The sequence below is a fragment of the Molossus molossus genome, unplaced genomic scaffold, assembly GCF_014108415.1.
Source record: "Molossus molossus isolate mMolMol1 unplaced genomic scaffold, mMolMol1.p scaffold_m16_p_11, whole genome shotgun sequence".
NCBI classification, from domain to species: Eukaryota; Metazoa; Chordata; class Mammalia; order Chiroptera; family Molossidae; genus Molossus; species Molossus molossus.
Window position 1 is genome coordinate 1,101,987 of NW_023425346.1, and position 15,843 is coordinate 1,117,829.

Consider the following 15,843-nt stretch of genomic DNA (forward strand, 5'->3'; position numbering starts at 1 on the left):
ACACTGGAAAAGGGGGACTGTTCTGGGGGCTGCAAGGTCCTCAGATCAGAACTTACCCACACAATGGCCTTAAACTGAAGGGGGTCCTATGTCCCAGTTGACCACCCCCTCCCCCTACTAAGAACATCATCACTGAAGGGACAAAGCCAAAGGTGACCCTTGACGTGACAGGTGAGCCCAGTACATGGTACTAGACATGGGAACTGCTCGCTCTGCTCCAACTCACTCAGCAGGCCTCGTTCTTCCAAAACCTGGTGCATCACCAGGTGAATGGGTGTCCTCGACGCTACCAAGTCACTCAGCCCCTGGCTGCAGCCTCGGGGATCTGTCATGCCTCTCTATACACCCAAGGTGCCCATCCCCTTGTCAGGGAGGGACACCTCCCCTGGTCTAACCTTCTGGGTAGTGAAAAATGTAAGCAAGACTGAGGTAATTCAAGAAAGAGATATAAAAGTAAATCTTTTTTTTTTTTAATCCTCACCAGAGGACATTTTTCCATTTTTTGTTCAGGTAGAGTGGGAGGGAGAGAGAGGAACAGAGAGAGAGAGAGAAACATCGATGTGAAAGGAACACTCGAGTGGCTGCCACCCGCACAACCGACCAGGGCCGGGGACAAACTGCAACCGAGGTACATGCCCTTAGCGGGAACCGAACCCGGGTCTCTCCGGACCGCAGGCCGACGCTCTAACCGCTGAGCCAAACCGGCCAGGGCTAAATCTTTTTTTTTAAGATCCTCAACCCGAGGATATTTTTCCATTTATTTTCAGACAGAGTGGGGGGGGGGGGAGCGAGAGAGAGAGAGAGAGAGAGAAACATCGATGTGAGAGAGACACAAAGATTGGTTACCTCCCAAATGACTTCGACCAGGGGACTGAACCACAACTGAGGTACTAGGTAAGTGCCCTTGACCAGAATCAAACCTGCGACTCTTGGGTTCGTGAGCCGATGCTCTAACTGCTGAGCCAAACTGGCCAGGGCATACAAAGTAAATGTTTTAAATGTTTAGATTCTGCCCTGGCCAGTTTGGCTCAGCGGTTAGAGTGTCGGCCTGTGGACCAATGAGACCTGAGTTCGATTCTGGCCAAGGGCACGTACATCAGTTGTGGTTCATCCCCGGCCCTGGTCGTGTGGGAGGCAATCAGTCTAAATAAATGCTCCAGGTTCTGCTCCCAGAAGACCAGAGCCACAGCAGTCTCCTTGCACGAGCTGCAGAAGCTGCAGTGCAGGGGCCACTACCCCCTGGGAAAGGAAAGAACGTGGCACTTTCACATCTGAGCTCTGGAGGCCCGGGAACTGCTGCAGTCCCAGGAACAGTCCCAGCTGGGACCCCCCCCCCCCCCTTCCAGCCTCCTTAAGGTTTAACAAAGATGGGAAATAAGATCCTTGTGAGACTACCAGAGCTGCAGGGGCAGGGCACTTCCTCCTTTGTAAAAGGGGGAAAAGGAGGTACTTTTATTTATTTTTTTCTTTATTGATTTTAGAGAGAGAAGAAGGGAGAGGGAGGGGGAAAGAGAGATGGAAACATTTATGAGAGAGAATGTCAATTGGCCGCCTCCTGCTTGCCCCCCACTGGGAATCAGGCCCACAACCTGGGCATGTGCCCTGACCAGGAATCGAACCAGTGACCTGTTGGTGCAGAGTCAACGCTCAACCACTGAGCCACACCGGCCAGATAAAAAGGAGGTACTTTTATTTTTTATTTTATTTATTTTATGAATTTTTTATTTATTTTTTTGTTACAGATATTTTACCTTTTTACCCCATTGGCATCCCCCACCCCACCCCACCTCCGCCCCGTCCCCGGCTTAGTTGTCCATGTCCATTGGTCATGCATACATGCATATAAGTTCTGTGGTTTATCTCTTCCCACCCCCCCACCCCCTCTTCTGAGGGATGTCAGTCTGTGCCCTACTTCCATGTCTCTGGATCTACTGTATTCCTCAGACTGTTATGTTCATTATATTCCGTATATAAGTGAGATCATGTGGTATTTGTCTTTTTCTGCTTGGCTTCTTTCACTTAGGATAATACTTTCCAGGTCCCTCCATGTCGTCTCAAAGGATAAGAGATCTTTCTTACCGCTGCATAGTACTCCATTGTGTATATGTACCACCGCTTTTTATAAAAGGAGGTACTTTTAAATTGAAGCGGCCAATATGCCCAAACCCAGTGTTTTACTGCATTAGATTTGAAAGACTGTCCTTTCCACATCCCTCTTCCACTCCCAATACATGTTTGCATTTGAATGGGTTAAACCCCAAACTAGGAAAACTTGTCAATATATATAAACTGTGCTCCCTCCGGGCTTTAGGAATGGTTTCCAATTTGTTTGAAAATGCCCAAAGGGAACCCTCCTACAACATGCTAATGGCCTATTCATTTCTAATGTGAACAAAAAAGCCCAAGTAACCTCCCAGCAGGCCCAATACCTTACTTACCCCAAGAACCAGGACCCAGTCACCCCAAAGGAAATGGGACATACTGGCTCTTGTGGTCCCACAAAGTAAATAACAATTTTGAGGATTTTTAGGAGTAGCCAGCTTCTACCACCTATGGATACCAGGTTTTATATTTATTTATTTCTTTATTTAAAAATAATTTTTAAATTATTGATTATAGAGAGAGAGGAAGGGAGGGGGAGTGAGAAATAGAAACATTGATGGGAGAGATCACTGATCGGCCGCCTCCTGTATGCCCCCTACTGAGGATCGGGCCCACAACCTAGGCATGTGCCCTGACCAGGAATCAAACTAGTGACCTCTTGGTGCAGGGTCGACGCTCAACTACTGAGCCACACTGGCCAGACTGCTACAGAAAGTTTTTAAAAAAAACTGCCCGCTACTGTAAGTTGTTCTAACATAGGTGCATATTTCCCTCAAAGTGGGACATTCACCATTGCTTATGTAACATGTAACGTTTATAGAACCCAAGCAGAGGGAGGTGGTTGTACTGGTTTTCAGCTCATCATCGCTCTGCAGCTGAATGATTTTTTTTTTTTTTTAGAGAGAGAAACATCGACATGAAAGGGACATTCCCCACTCCTGGTTTATATAAATTTCACTCTTTTTTTTTTCTTTTCCTTATTGATTTTAGAGAGAGGGGAAGGGAGAGGGAGAGAGAGATAGAAACATCGATGAGAGAGAACATTGACTGGCCGCCTCCTGAATGCCCCCCCACTGGGGATCAGGCCCACAACTTGGGCATGTGACCTGACCGGGAATCAAATTGGGGACCTCTTGGTGCAGGGTTAATACTCAACCACTGAGCCACACTGGCCGGGCTGAACAGTCTGTTTTGTATCTGGCGCCCACTTCTGGATGTGGCTATAGAGAGCGATAAAACATTGCAGCTCCCAGCAGAACCACGTGCTTGCAGGGGCACACTGGGAAGTGGTGTTCCCAGAGGAGAGAGGTACCTGATAGGGTTATATAAATGAGAGCATCCCCCAGAACTGATCAAGTACCATAAACATGTTGATATTCTGACCTAGTGATTCCATTTCTGAAAATTCCTTCTATACCAAATATCTTGAATACAGAAGAGCTTATTCTCACTCTTTTTTCAATCGAGAAATGGCAGAGTATGTTATGGTTACTTATTCGTGAAATATCACTCACCGATCAAACAGGTTTGCTTTCTTCAGGAATTAAATGGTTTACAACCAAAATACTATGATATGGATGGACCTTGAGAGTATTATGCTAAGTGAAATAAGTTAGACAGAAAAAAGACAAATACCATATGATCTCAGTTATATCTTGAATCTAAAAAGAACCCCAAACTCCTAGAAACAGAACAGATAGGTGGTTGCCAGAGGTGAGGGATTGGAGGGAAGGGATGGGAAAAGTGGGTGAAGGAGGTCAAAAGGTACAAACTTCCAGCTACAAGATAAGTCCTGGGTGTGTCATGTACAGCATGGTTACTGCAGTCAACAACACTGTATTGAATAATTGAAAGTTGCTAAGAGAGCAGATCTTAAAAGTTCACACCACTGGAAAAATCGTAAAATGTTATGTTAGTTAAATCTGGAAAAATATATAAAACTGTATATATAGAATATATAAAATATAAAATGAAAAAAATGTATAAGTCCTGGCCAGGTAGCTCAGGTGGTCAGAGCATTGTCCCAACATGTCAAGATTGAGGGTTTGATCTCCCATCAGGGCACATACAAGAATCAACCAATGAGTGCATAAATAAATGGAACAACAAATCAACATCTCTCTCTCTCATCTTCACTTCCTCTCTCTCAAATCAAGAAATAAAAATAATTTTATTTAGCTCTGCTGGTGTGGCTCAGTGGTTGAAATCACTGGTTCAAGAGGTTACCGGTTCAGCCCTGGCCAGTTTGGCTCAGCGGTTGGAGCATTGGCCTGTGGACCAGAGAGTCCTAGGTTCGGTTCCCGCTAGGGGCACGTACCAAAAAAAAAAAAAAAGCAGCCCTGGCCGGTTTGGCTCAGCGGTTAGAGCGTCAACCTGCGGTCCTGAGAGACCTGGGTTCGGTTCCCGCTAAGGGCATGTACCTCGGTTGCAGTTTGTCCCCAGCCCTGGTCGGTCGTGCGGGTGGCAGCCACTCGATGTGTCCCTTTCACATCGATGTTTCTCTCTCTCTCTCTGTTCCTCTCTCTCCCTCCCACTCTACCTGAACAAAAAAAAAAAAAAAAAAGGGAAAATGTCCTTGGGTGAGGATAAAAAAAAAAGAGGTTACGGTTCAATTCCCAGTCAGGGCACATGCCTAGGTTGTGGGCCAAATCCCCAGTGGGGGGCATGCAGGAGGCAGACAATCAATGTTTCTCTCTCTCTCCCTAACTCTCTCTCTCAAATAACCAATAAAGAAAAAAAATTTTTTAAAGAGATAAAAAAGATAAAAGTGTGCATAGTATCCTACCTGTATAGGGAAAAAAGTATATGTATACATTATTTTCACATATATATGTTTGGAAGGACAAAGGGGACTGGTAAGAGTGGCTGCTTCCAGAGGTGACAAAGTGAGAGAGCGATTCTCTTTCCACTGTTTTCCCAGTTGTAACTTGAATTTTCTGCTCTATTTGCATGTACTACCCACTCCCAAATTAATGAGGCAATTGTTCGACCTCCTATTAAAGAGAATTTCAAATGTACACAAAGATAGAATGGCATCATGAACTCTCACCTTCCTATCACAGAGCCAAGTTGTTTCATCTATTGCTCTCTTCCTACCCTGGCCCCTCACGGAGATTCAGCCATTTATTTTTCTCCTTGAATAAGTATTCCTCAGATTGTTGAAAACCCTTAGTTAATTTTCTGAGTTCTGAAAAACTTAAAAGGTTGATTTTGACAGTTTTGCCAGTGTTTTTGTTGTTTCTATAGAGGAAAGACTTATATATCTTTACTAACCATTTCTGCTCATGACCTCAGCTGAGATCTCCTAAAGCAAATACCGGACATTACATTATTTAACCAATAAATACTTCAGAATTTAACAGAAAAAAAAATTTTTAATTAAGGTTTAGAGAGAGAGAGAGAGAGAAACATCAGTTGGTTGCCTCTTGTACATGCCCTGACTGGGATAGAACTCACAACTTGAACATGTGCCCACACAGGGAATTGAACCTGCTACCTTCACTCCAACCAACTGAGCCACACTGGCCAGGCCAGAAAAAGATTTATTTATTTATTTTTAATCCTCACCCAAGGACATTTTTTCAATATTTTGTTCAGATAGAGTGGGAGGCAGAGAGAGAGAGAGAAACATCTACGTGAAAGGAACACATCAGTGGCTGGCACCCACACGACTCAACCAGGGCTGGGGACAAACTGCAACTGAGGTACGTGCCCTTAGTGGGAACTGAACTCGGGTCTCTCCGGACCGCAGGCCGAAGCTCTAACCGCTGAGCCAAACCGTCTAGGGCCAGAAAAAGATTTAAAAAATTTAATCAAAATATCATTTTAATCCAATTGGCATGGCTCAGTGGATTGAGCGTTGTCCCATGAACTGAAAGGTCCCATTTAAATTCCTGGTCAGGGCACATGTCTAGGTTGCCAGCTGGATCCCTAGTAGGGGGCGTGCAGGAGACAGCTAATGTTTCTCTCTCAGGTCGATGTTTCTATCTCTCTCTCTTCTGTTCTCTCTCTCTAAAAAAATTAATAAAAAATATATACATATCATGCCCTGGCTGGTTTGGCTCAGCGGTTAGAGTGTCGGCCAGCGGACCAGAGAGTTCCAGATTCGGTTTCCGCTAAGGGCACGTACCTCGGTTGCAGTTTGTCCCCGGCCCCCATTGGGGTCGTGTGGGTGGCAGCCACTCGATGTGTCTCTCTCACATGGATGTTTCTCTCTCTCTAACCCTCTCTCTCCTCCCACTTTATCTGAAGATAAATGCAAAAATGTCCTCGGGTGAAGAAAAGAAAAGAAGAGAAGAGAAGAGAAGAGAAGAGAAGAGAAGAGAAGAGAAGAGAAGAGAAGAGAAGAGAAGAGAAGAGAAGAGAAGAGAAGAGAAGAGAAAAAGAAAAGATCATTAGCCCTTGCTGGTTGTGACTCAGTGGTCAACCTATACACCAAAGGGTTGCAGGTTTGATTTCCAGTCAAGGGCACATACCTGGGTTGCAGGTCTAATCCCTGGCTCTGGTTGGCACATACTGGAGGCAACCAATAGATGTATCACATCAGTATTTCTTTCCCTCCCTCCCTTCCTCTTTCTTCCCTCTCTCCCTCCCTCCCTTTTTCTTCCTTCCATCCTTTTTTCTTTCTTTCTCTTTCTCTCCTTCCTCTTTCTCTCTCTCGCTTTCTTTCTTTCTTTTCTTTCTTTCTTTCTTTCTTTCTTTCTTTCTTTCTTTCTTTCTTTCTGTCTCTCTCTCTTTCTCTCTTTCTTTTCTCTCTCCTTTCTTTCTCTTTCCTTTTCTTTCTTTTTTCTCTCTTCTCTCTCTCTATTTCTTTCTCTTGTTTACTCAATATAGAATACAAACATGGGCTACATATACATTTAGCTGATATGTCTTTTAGGTCTCTATAAATTAATATATAACAGTTCATGCCTCTGTTTTTTTTAAGAACTTTCTTAAAGACAGTGGATCTTTTTTATAGAATTCTATAGCATATAGAATATTGCTATTTGCATACTTGTAGTATATTTCCTAATCAATTTATTATTATTATTATTTTTTATCCTCACCCGAGGACATTTTTCCATTTTTGTTCAGATAGAGTGGGAGGGAGCGAGAGGAAGAGAGAGACACACACATCGATGTGAAAGGGACATGTCAAGTGGTTGCCATGCGCAGGACACAACCAGGGCCAGGGACAAACTGCACCCAAGGTACGTGCCCTTAGTGGGAACCAAACCCAGGTCTCTCTGGACCAAAGGCCGACACTCTAACCGCTGAGCCAAACCAGCCAGGGCTCCTAATCAATTTTTAAAAATTTTCTCATCAGGACCCATGAGATTAGAGGCGTGAATAGCCTATGATTAGAATGGTGATTTTGATAGGTGAATACAGTACATTTTTTTAAAAGATCCTCACCCAAGGATATTTTTACATTAATTGTCAGAGTGGAAGGGAGAGAGTGAGAGCAAGAGTGAGAGAGAAACATCAATGTGAGCGCATTGATTGGTTGCTATCCCAACTGGAGCCAGGGACGAACCGCAACTGAGGTATGTGTCCTTGGCTGGAATCAAACCTGGGACTCCTTGGTCCGCAGGCTGATGCTCTAACCGCTGAGCCAAACTCGTCAGGGCTGAATACAGAACATTTTTATGATGACATTTTATGATGATTTTATAGGTGCCTGTTACTAGACTGACTCTCCAGTTCAGCATATTTTAAGGATTCTCAAGGATCAGGACACTTTAATATGCTTGAATGCCCTCTATACCACTTACCTTTTGTACTTACCTTTAGAACTCAACTAAAGGGTGGATTTCTTAGGATCACCTTTCTGACCCCACTTCTCTCTTCAGCCCATGACAATCCTACCTGCTATTCTGGTTTTTCTTCAGGTTTCCTGCCATTCCATCCTACACTTGCCACAGGTACTGGAATTGTCCCTTGTACTACAAGGAACTCCTTGAGATCTGGTTTATTCTGTCAGATCTCAGAAGTTAGAGGAAATGCAGGGCAGTAACTATTTGTTGTATAAAACAAATTGTAAAAATAAGTGGTTTGTTGACTGAGTAATGTGTCCTTCCATACCACCCATCCCTGCTCCCCCACTCCCACCTCCCTCATATTCTTTTAGGGAATATACACCTAGTGTTAAAAACAAGGCAACAGGCCCGAACTGTAGTTACTTATGCCAAAATGCATGTCACGAAACCAACACTTACAGTTTTGCCCTCTCAGAAGTGAAATCTTACACCAATCAATCAACACTAGTTGGGTAATCAGCCTGGTAGACCCCTGCTATCTCCTAATGCAAAGTGACTTTCTCTGGTATAATTTTCTTGTTTCTGCTCCCTTCTGCCTATAAATCTTTCATTTTGTATAGCTTCTTGAAGCTTCTGTCTGCTAGATTGAATGCTGCCAAATTCATGAATCATTGAGTAAAGCCAATAAGATTTTTTAAGTTTACTCTGTTAAAAATTTGTTTTTTAATACTACCTTGGAGTAAAATTCCCGCTTTCCCAAATCTTTGCTTGTTGCTTCCAAGTTTCTGATAACCCCTGACTTCCTGGAATTGGGGGAAGGAAGACTAAACTCTTTACACCTGGGTAGTTGTAGTATCCTAATATTTATTAATAACACCCAGTGGTTTCCAAGTCTAATACAAACAAATGGAAAAATGGAAAGATTTCCCAAGTGATGTATGATGTTAAACAATCACCAGGAAATTGGATAGTGTAACTGGTAACAAGTAGAACTGCATTTAATAATAAATAACAACATACAATGCCCGTAACCTGTTACCTCTATAAAAAAAAACACCCAGTCCTTCTTAGTGATTACAAAAGCAAAACACATATATTTGAAGAAAACAGTCATCCTTAGTCCCACCATTTTATTTCCTTAGCGATTTCTCATTACATACACATATTTACAATTGTTCATATTTAGGTCCCACTAAAATTATTTATAAGCATTTGTAATGGCATCATAAAAACTTGGTACTATAGCCCTGGCTGGTTTGGCTCAGTGGTAAGAGTGTCAGCCGTGGACCAAGGAGTCCTGGGTTCAGTTGCGGCCAAGGGCACGTACCTCAGTTGCGGTTTGTCCCTGGCCCAGTTCGGGTTGTGCAGTTGGCAACCAATCGATATGCCTCTCTCACATAGATGTTTCTCTCTCTTCCTCCCTCCCAGTGTGTCTGAAGATAAATGTAAGTGTCCTCGGGTGAGGATAAAAAAAAAAAATTGTACTATATAGTCTGTAATGTGTGTGTAGTATTTTGTTGTATGATGTGCTATCACTCAACTATTCTCTGGTGGTGGACATTTAAGGTGCTTTCATTCTTTGCCATCATCAACATTACCTCAGTGAAAGGTTTTTTCACATTTCTCAGACTATTCTTAGGATAGATTTTTAGAATTAGAGTCTAAAGTAACACATAATTTATTTACCTAATTAAAACATTTTTTTTTCTTTGATTTTAAAGAAAGAGAAAGGGAGAGGGAGAGATAGAAACATCCATGAGAGAGAACATTGATTGGCTGCCTCCTGTATGCCCCCCACTGGGGATCAGGCCCACAGCCTGGGCATGTGCCCTGACCGGGAATTGAACCGATGACCTCTTTTTTTTTCCCTTTCATTTTAAAATTATTTATTTATTTATTTATTTTTGGATCATGTCCCTAGCGGGAACCAAACCGGGAATTCTCTGATCCGCAGGCCGACGCTCCAATTGCTGAGCCAAACCGGCCAGGGCTGAACCAACGACCTCTTAGGGCATGGTCCATGCTCAACCACTGAGCCACACCGGCGAGGCTTCAAGTTGTATTCCTGACTTCATATAAATGGAATCCTCTGGCCTCCACTTTTGTGCCTCATCTAACAATATCTGCGATATTCATCCAGGTTGCTGTATTTATCAGCAATTATTTCCTATTGCTGTGTAAAAGATCATCGCATAACCGCAGCACGATTTGTTTATCCGGACAACCGCTGGAGGACATTTGGTTTGTCACTGTTTGGTTGTACAAATACAGCTGCTGGAAACATTTCTGCAGAGCCTTTGGTGGATGCACTCTTCTGGGAACTCCCTGCGCACGGCCCAATTCTTCCAAAGCGGCTGCACCACGGGGCCCCGTTCCTGGGCTCGACTCTTACCCACAGGTACCATTCGCACGGGGCGAACGCATGTTTGACTCAGCGAGGCGCTTTCATCTACATCCTCAGGTAGGAGCCCCCATCTCACGGACGGACAAAGGCTCTGCAAGGTCGAGCGCCTTGTGCACAACTTCGCTCTCCAGTATGCTTCGCCACATCACCCAATACAGAACAGAATTCTCATTCCCATTTTGGAAAAAGGCATTGCAGACAGCATAGGGCTGGTCTGAGACGCGAAGACAGTCCTTCCAGACAAACCACGGCCATGCTCCTTACTCGGAGGTGGGACCACGCTGCCCGCGCCGGAACAAAGGAAGCGCTCCGGTAGGCTGCGTGCGGTTCCGGCCAGACCCCGCCCCTTACCTATGCACATGCGCAGGCGGAGCCCTACGGCCTGAGGGCCCAGGCGCGCTTGGCGTAGAGCCGTACGCCGGTGCGTGATGACGCAGGGGCGTGCGCTCGGAGGCTAATCCGGGGAGATGGCGGCGGCTCCTTTGGAAGAGAGGGACTGAGAGGGGCGGAGGGAGGAGGCCGACGGGAGAGACGTTCCCAACGGTGAGCAACCACACTTCGCTGGCCGTTCAGGACGACTGCGCTCTGCGCCGGAAGGTGAGTGCGGCGGCGGCGCGGGGCAGCTCGCCGGCGGCCGGCGCGGCGCTTTCCGCCATTTTCCAGCTCGGCCGTTGCGTGCTTTGGGGGCCTGAGGGCGCCTGGGAACAGGTTGGAGGAGCCGGGAGAGCGACGTCGGGGCTCCTCGGGGGCAGGCTGGAGGCCGGAGCTGGAGCATGAGAGGAGGGCATGCGGGGCCAAGGCCCGGCTTGAGCCCGGCGGCGACGGGCAGGTGTGGGTAGGCCACGGGGAGCCGCGGCGCCGGGAGGCGGGAGCGCGTCCAGCACCGTGGGGCGGTGCACGGGTGGGCCGGGGCTCGCCCGGAGTGGGCTCCGAGGGCCTGCTTCAGCGCGGGTTAGCTGAGTTCATGCGAAGCCTTGAAACGGCGGAGGGGCCGGCTCGCGTGCTCGGGGAGGTGCTAGTTGTAGCCCGGCGAGCGCACCGGCCACCGCGACAGCGCGCCCCTTGGAGGGGTCGCCGCCCCGTTCGCCCCCAGTCGTGCTCCCCCGGCAGCTGCACAGTCCGGCTCCTAGAAAGCATTCTTAGGAGAAAAAAAACCCACAAGAAACATGTCGATGCTTGGTTGTGACCCTTGCCGTCGGGGGCCCATCCGGAGGAAAGAGGAGGCGGCTCCTTAGGTCCCGTCGTTGGGTCCGTTGAAATCAAATGAGAAAAGCACGGATTCCTCGTGGAAAGCCCGCCGAGAAGGCTTTGCTCGTTTCTGCACAGGTGACATGAACTGTGCAGGAACCCGGGGAGACGTTAGGGTGCGCACCGAGGAGCCGCTGGGAGGGGGTACCCATGGGAACGCTGACTTGGCTTAAGGACACCTCATGCACGCTGGCTTTCCTGCCTTTAACGTGCAGGGGGAAGTTTGTTTAATGCAACAAAACTCGTAATTGAAAGGAAACTTGTTAATTAGTTGTTCCCTTCGTAGCAACCCCCCATCTTAACTGCCCATAACGTCAATTTTTTATTACCCTACTTTTGCACTTTTTAATGGGTCTCCTTGCGGGGATTTGAGTTGGTGCGGAGGCTTGAAGTGCCATAGTTAGCCTGTTTTCCTTGGGGGGAAAAATCTTTCCATACTCTGGGAAGGATTTCGGTATAAAGTCGGCCTAGCCTCACAGTGCTTTAGGAAAAAAGAAGTCCTTGTGAAGTTGATGGCTTAACCTGCGTTCTTTGGTCGGTGAAAAATATTGAAAGGACAGATTTTGCCATCACAGTTCTAACTTGACTTAAGGCTTTAGTGACACTTCTGATAACCACTTCATGTGCTTTTTGAACTCTTTGCTAAGTATTAAGTATATATACCTTTCTTTTTCACATGACTTGGAAAAACATGTTATCTGATTGTTGCTGAAGTCTGAACTGTCTCTTATTTCAGAATAAGAAAGTAGTTACAGTAAAGTAAAACTTTATAACTACAACAAATACATTGACAAGGATATTAGTGGAAGTTATTCACGTGTGATGGTGTTTACATAATTCCTGTGAGGTGGCTTAGGAAAAAATAAGACTTTTACAAGTGTTTTCAGATTAAGTAGTATTAAGTAGTTGGAGCTTGCAGATTAGAAATCTTCATTATCAAAGTATTTATTAAATGTAAAAAAATTAGTTGTTGTTTAAGCATTCCAGATTTGTTGTTGATTCCAAACAGTCCAAGTTTTCTGCCAAACACCATTCCAGGATTTTATTTGTGTTGAAACTTTTGCTTATAAGAGATGTTAATTTTATTTTCCAATAGTGGGAGTTTTTCTGTTGCTGTAATGTGTTGTGTGACAAGTAAATCAACTGAACATAGTTTTACTACTTAAAAGTATTTTGTCATTTGTGTTTGGCAGAGCTACAGGTTCAAAACTTTGCTAATTGGAGACTCTTTCTCTCCCCATTGCAAAGAATTTACACTGGTCCTAGATACAGAAGCTTTTAAGTACGTGGAAAATCTTACCCACATTACTCTCATCTTTTCTGCCCTTCAACATTTTAGTATTTTCTGGTACAGTGACTAACTTCATATTGTTTGTATTGTACCTAATATTCATAATTTGAGTACCATTAAATTCCCAGAGCTGGGCATAGATTTCAGCAGGAGACACACCTAGGTTTGAATGCCAGGCACACCACTAACTAGCTTTCTCATGCTGAGTCAATTAATTAAACTTCTGAACTTCAGTTCCTTTTGTATAAAAATGCTAATTATAATACTTATCTTAAAAGTGAAAGGAAGTATCTAATACATAGTGAGCATTCAGTAGGTTTTGATATTTTTCTGTAAGTGATTTGAATTTAATTGGTGACACTTTCAGTTTTTGTTTTGTTTTGTTGGTTTTTTTTGGTATGTGCCACTAGTGGGAACTGAACCTGCGACTCTGGTCCTCAGGCCAAGGCTCCAACTGCTGAGCCAAACTGGCCAGGGCACTTTCAGGTTTCTTTTTTTTTTTTTATCCTCACCCGAGGACATTTTTCGATATTTTGTTCAGATAGAGTGGGAGGGAGAGAGAGAGAGAGAAACATCGACGTAAAAGGAACACATCGAGTGGCTGCCACCCTCATGACCCAACCAGGGCCGGGGACAAACTGCAACCGAGGTACGTGCCCTTAGCGGGAACCGAACTCGGGTCTCTCTGGACCACAGGCTGATGCTCTAACTGCTGAGCCAAACCGGCCAGGGCTACTTCAGGTTTTTTTTAATTGAGGTATAAGTAACAATAGTTTTAGGTATATAACATAATGGCATTATTTTGCTTTTAAGTAACTTTTTCTTTTTCAGTTACAGTTGATGTGGAATTTTATATTAGTTTGAAGTATACAATCCAATCATGAGACATTAATGTAACTTAAGTGATCACCTGGAAAAAGAATATATGCACCCCTATGTTCATAGCAGCACAATTTACAATTGCTAAGATCTGGAAACAGCCCAAATGTCCATCAGTAGATGAGTGGATAAAAAAGCTGTGGTACACAAGGGAACACTACGCAGCTGTAAGAAAGAAAGGTCTCTTATCATTTGAGACGACATGGAGGGACCTGGAGAGTAATATGCTAAGCGAAGTAAGCCAGTCAGGGAAAGACAGGTATCACATGATCTCACTTATTTGTGGAATATCATGAACAAAATAAGCTGAAGAACAAAATATATCCAGAGGCATAGAAGTAGGGTTTGGACTGACAAACCTGGGGTGGGGGAGGGAGGTGCGCGGGGAGGAGAGAAGAGATAAACCAAAGAACTTACGCATATAAGCATAACCAATGAACATACACAACAGTAATGCTGGGGAGGGGGATGAGAGGAGGGTGTCAATGGGGGGAAAAGGAGAAACATCTGTAACTAAAATAAATTAAATAACAAAAGTGATCAACCGAATAAATCTAGTACCCATCTGACAGCATACACATGCATAGTTATAACAATATTATTGACTGTGTTTCTGTGTTGTACTTTACATCTTCATGACTGTTCTGTAACTACCAATTTGTACTTTTTTTTTTTATCCTCACCAGAGGACATTTTTGCATTTATCTTCAGATAGAGCGGGAGCGAGAGAGGGAAGAAGAGAGAGAGAGAAAGAGAAGCATTGATGTGAGAGAGACACATAGAGTGGTTGCCACCCACATGACCCCAACCCGGACCGGGGACAAACTGCAACTGAGGTATGTACCCTTAGTGGGAACCAAACCTGGGACTCTCTGGTCCGCCTGCCGATGCTCTAACTGCTGAGCCAAACCAGCTAGGGCCCAATTTGTACTTCTTAATCCCTTCACCTTTTTCTCAAATCCCTCTAAACACCACCCCCCTCCCACCCCAACCCCAGTCTGGCAATCATCAAAATGTTCTCTGTGTCTCTGTATCTGCGTCTATTTCTGGTCTGCTTGCTCATTTATTATGTTTTCTGGATTTCACATTTAAGTGAAATCATGTGGCATTTGTCTTTCTCTGTCTTATGTCACTCAGTGCAGTACCCTCTAGGTCCATCCATACTGTTGCAGATGCAAGATTTCATTCTTTTTTATGGCTGTGTCACATTCCATTGTATATATGCATCACTTTAAAAAAAATTTTTTTTTCTTTTATTGATTTTTTTAGAGAGAGGAAGTGGGAAGGGGAAAGAGATAGAAACATTGATGAGAGAGAACATTGATTGGCTGCCTCCTGCATGTCCCCAACTGGGGATTGGGCCCACAACCTAGGCATGTGTCCTGGCCTGGAATCGAACTGGTGACCTCTTGGTGCATGGGTCGATGCTCAACCATTGAGCCACACCAGCCGGCTGCATCACTTCTTTATCCACTCATCTACTGATGGACGCTTAGGTTGCTTTCATATTTTGACTATTGTAAATAAAGCTACAGTGAACATAGGGATTTAGTGTGTTGAGTTTTTTTCAGCTAAATACCCAGAAGTGGAACTGCTGGGTCCTTCTTTGTCTCTTGTGAAAGCTTTTGTTGAAAGTCTGTTTTGTCTGGTATAAGTATTGCTACCCTAGCTTTTTTGTTTCTTTCCATTTTCATGAAATATCTTTTTTCATTCCTTTGCTTTCATTCTCTATGTCTTTTTTTTTAAATTTTTTTATTTTTATTTTAAATTTTATTGTTGAATGTAGAATGTATTACAGATGTTCCACATTTTCCCCCATTGACTCCCTCCTCCCCACTCCCGCCCCCCCCCCCCACCTTTTCCCACACTATTGTCTGTGTCCATTGGTTATGCATATAAGTTCTTTGGTTTATCCCCCCCCCCCCAACCCCTTTCCCTTTGAGGTTTGTCAGTCTAGCAATGAATTTGTGCTTCTTAATCTCTTCACCTTTTTCACCCATTCCCCCAACCCCCCTCCCAACTGGCAACCAACAAAATGTTCTCTGTATCTATGAGAATGTTTCTGTTCTATCTGTTCATCTTGTTTGTAGGTTCCATTGTTGATAGATATGTATTCATTGCCATTTTGTTTGTTCATATATTTTATCTTTTTCTTCAAAAAGACCCTTCATCATTTC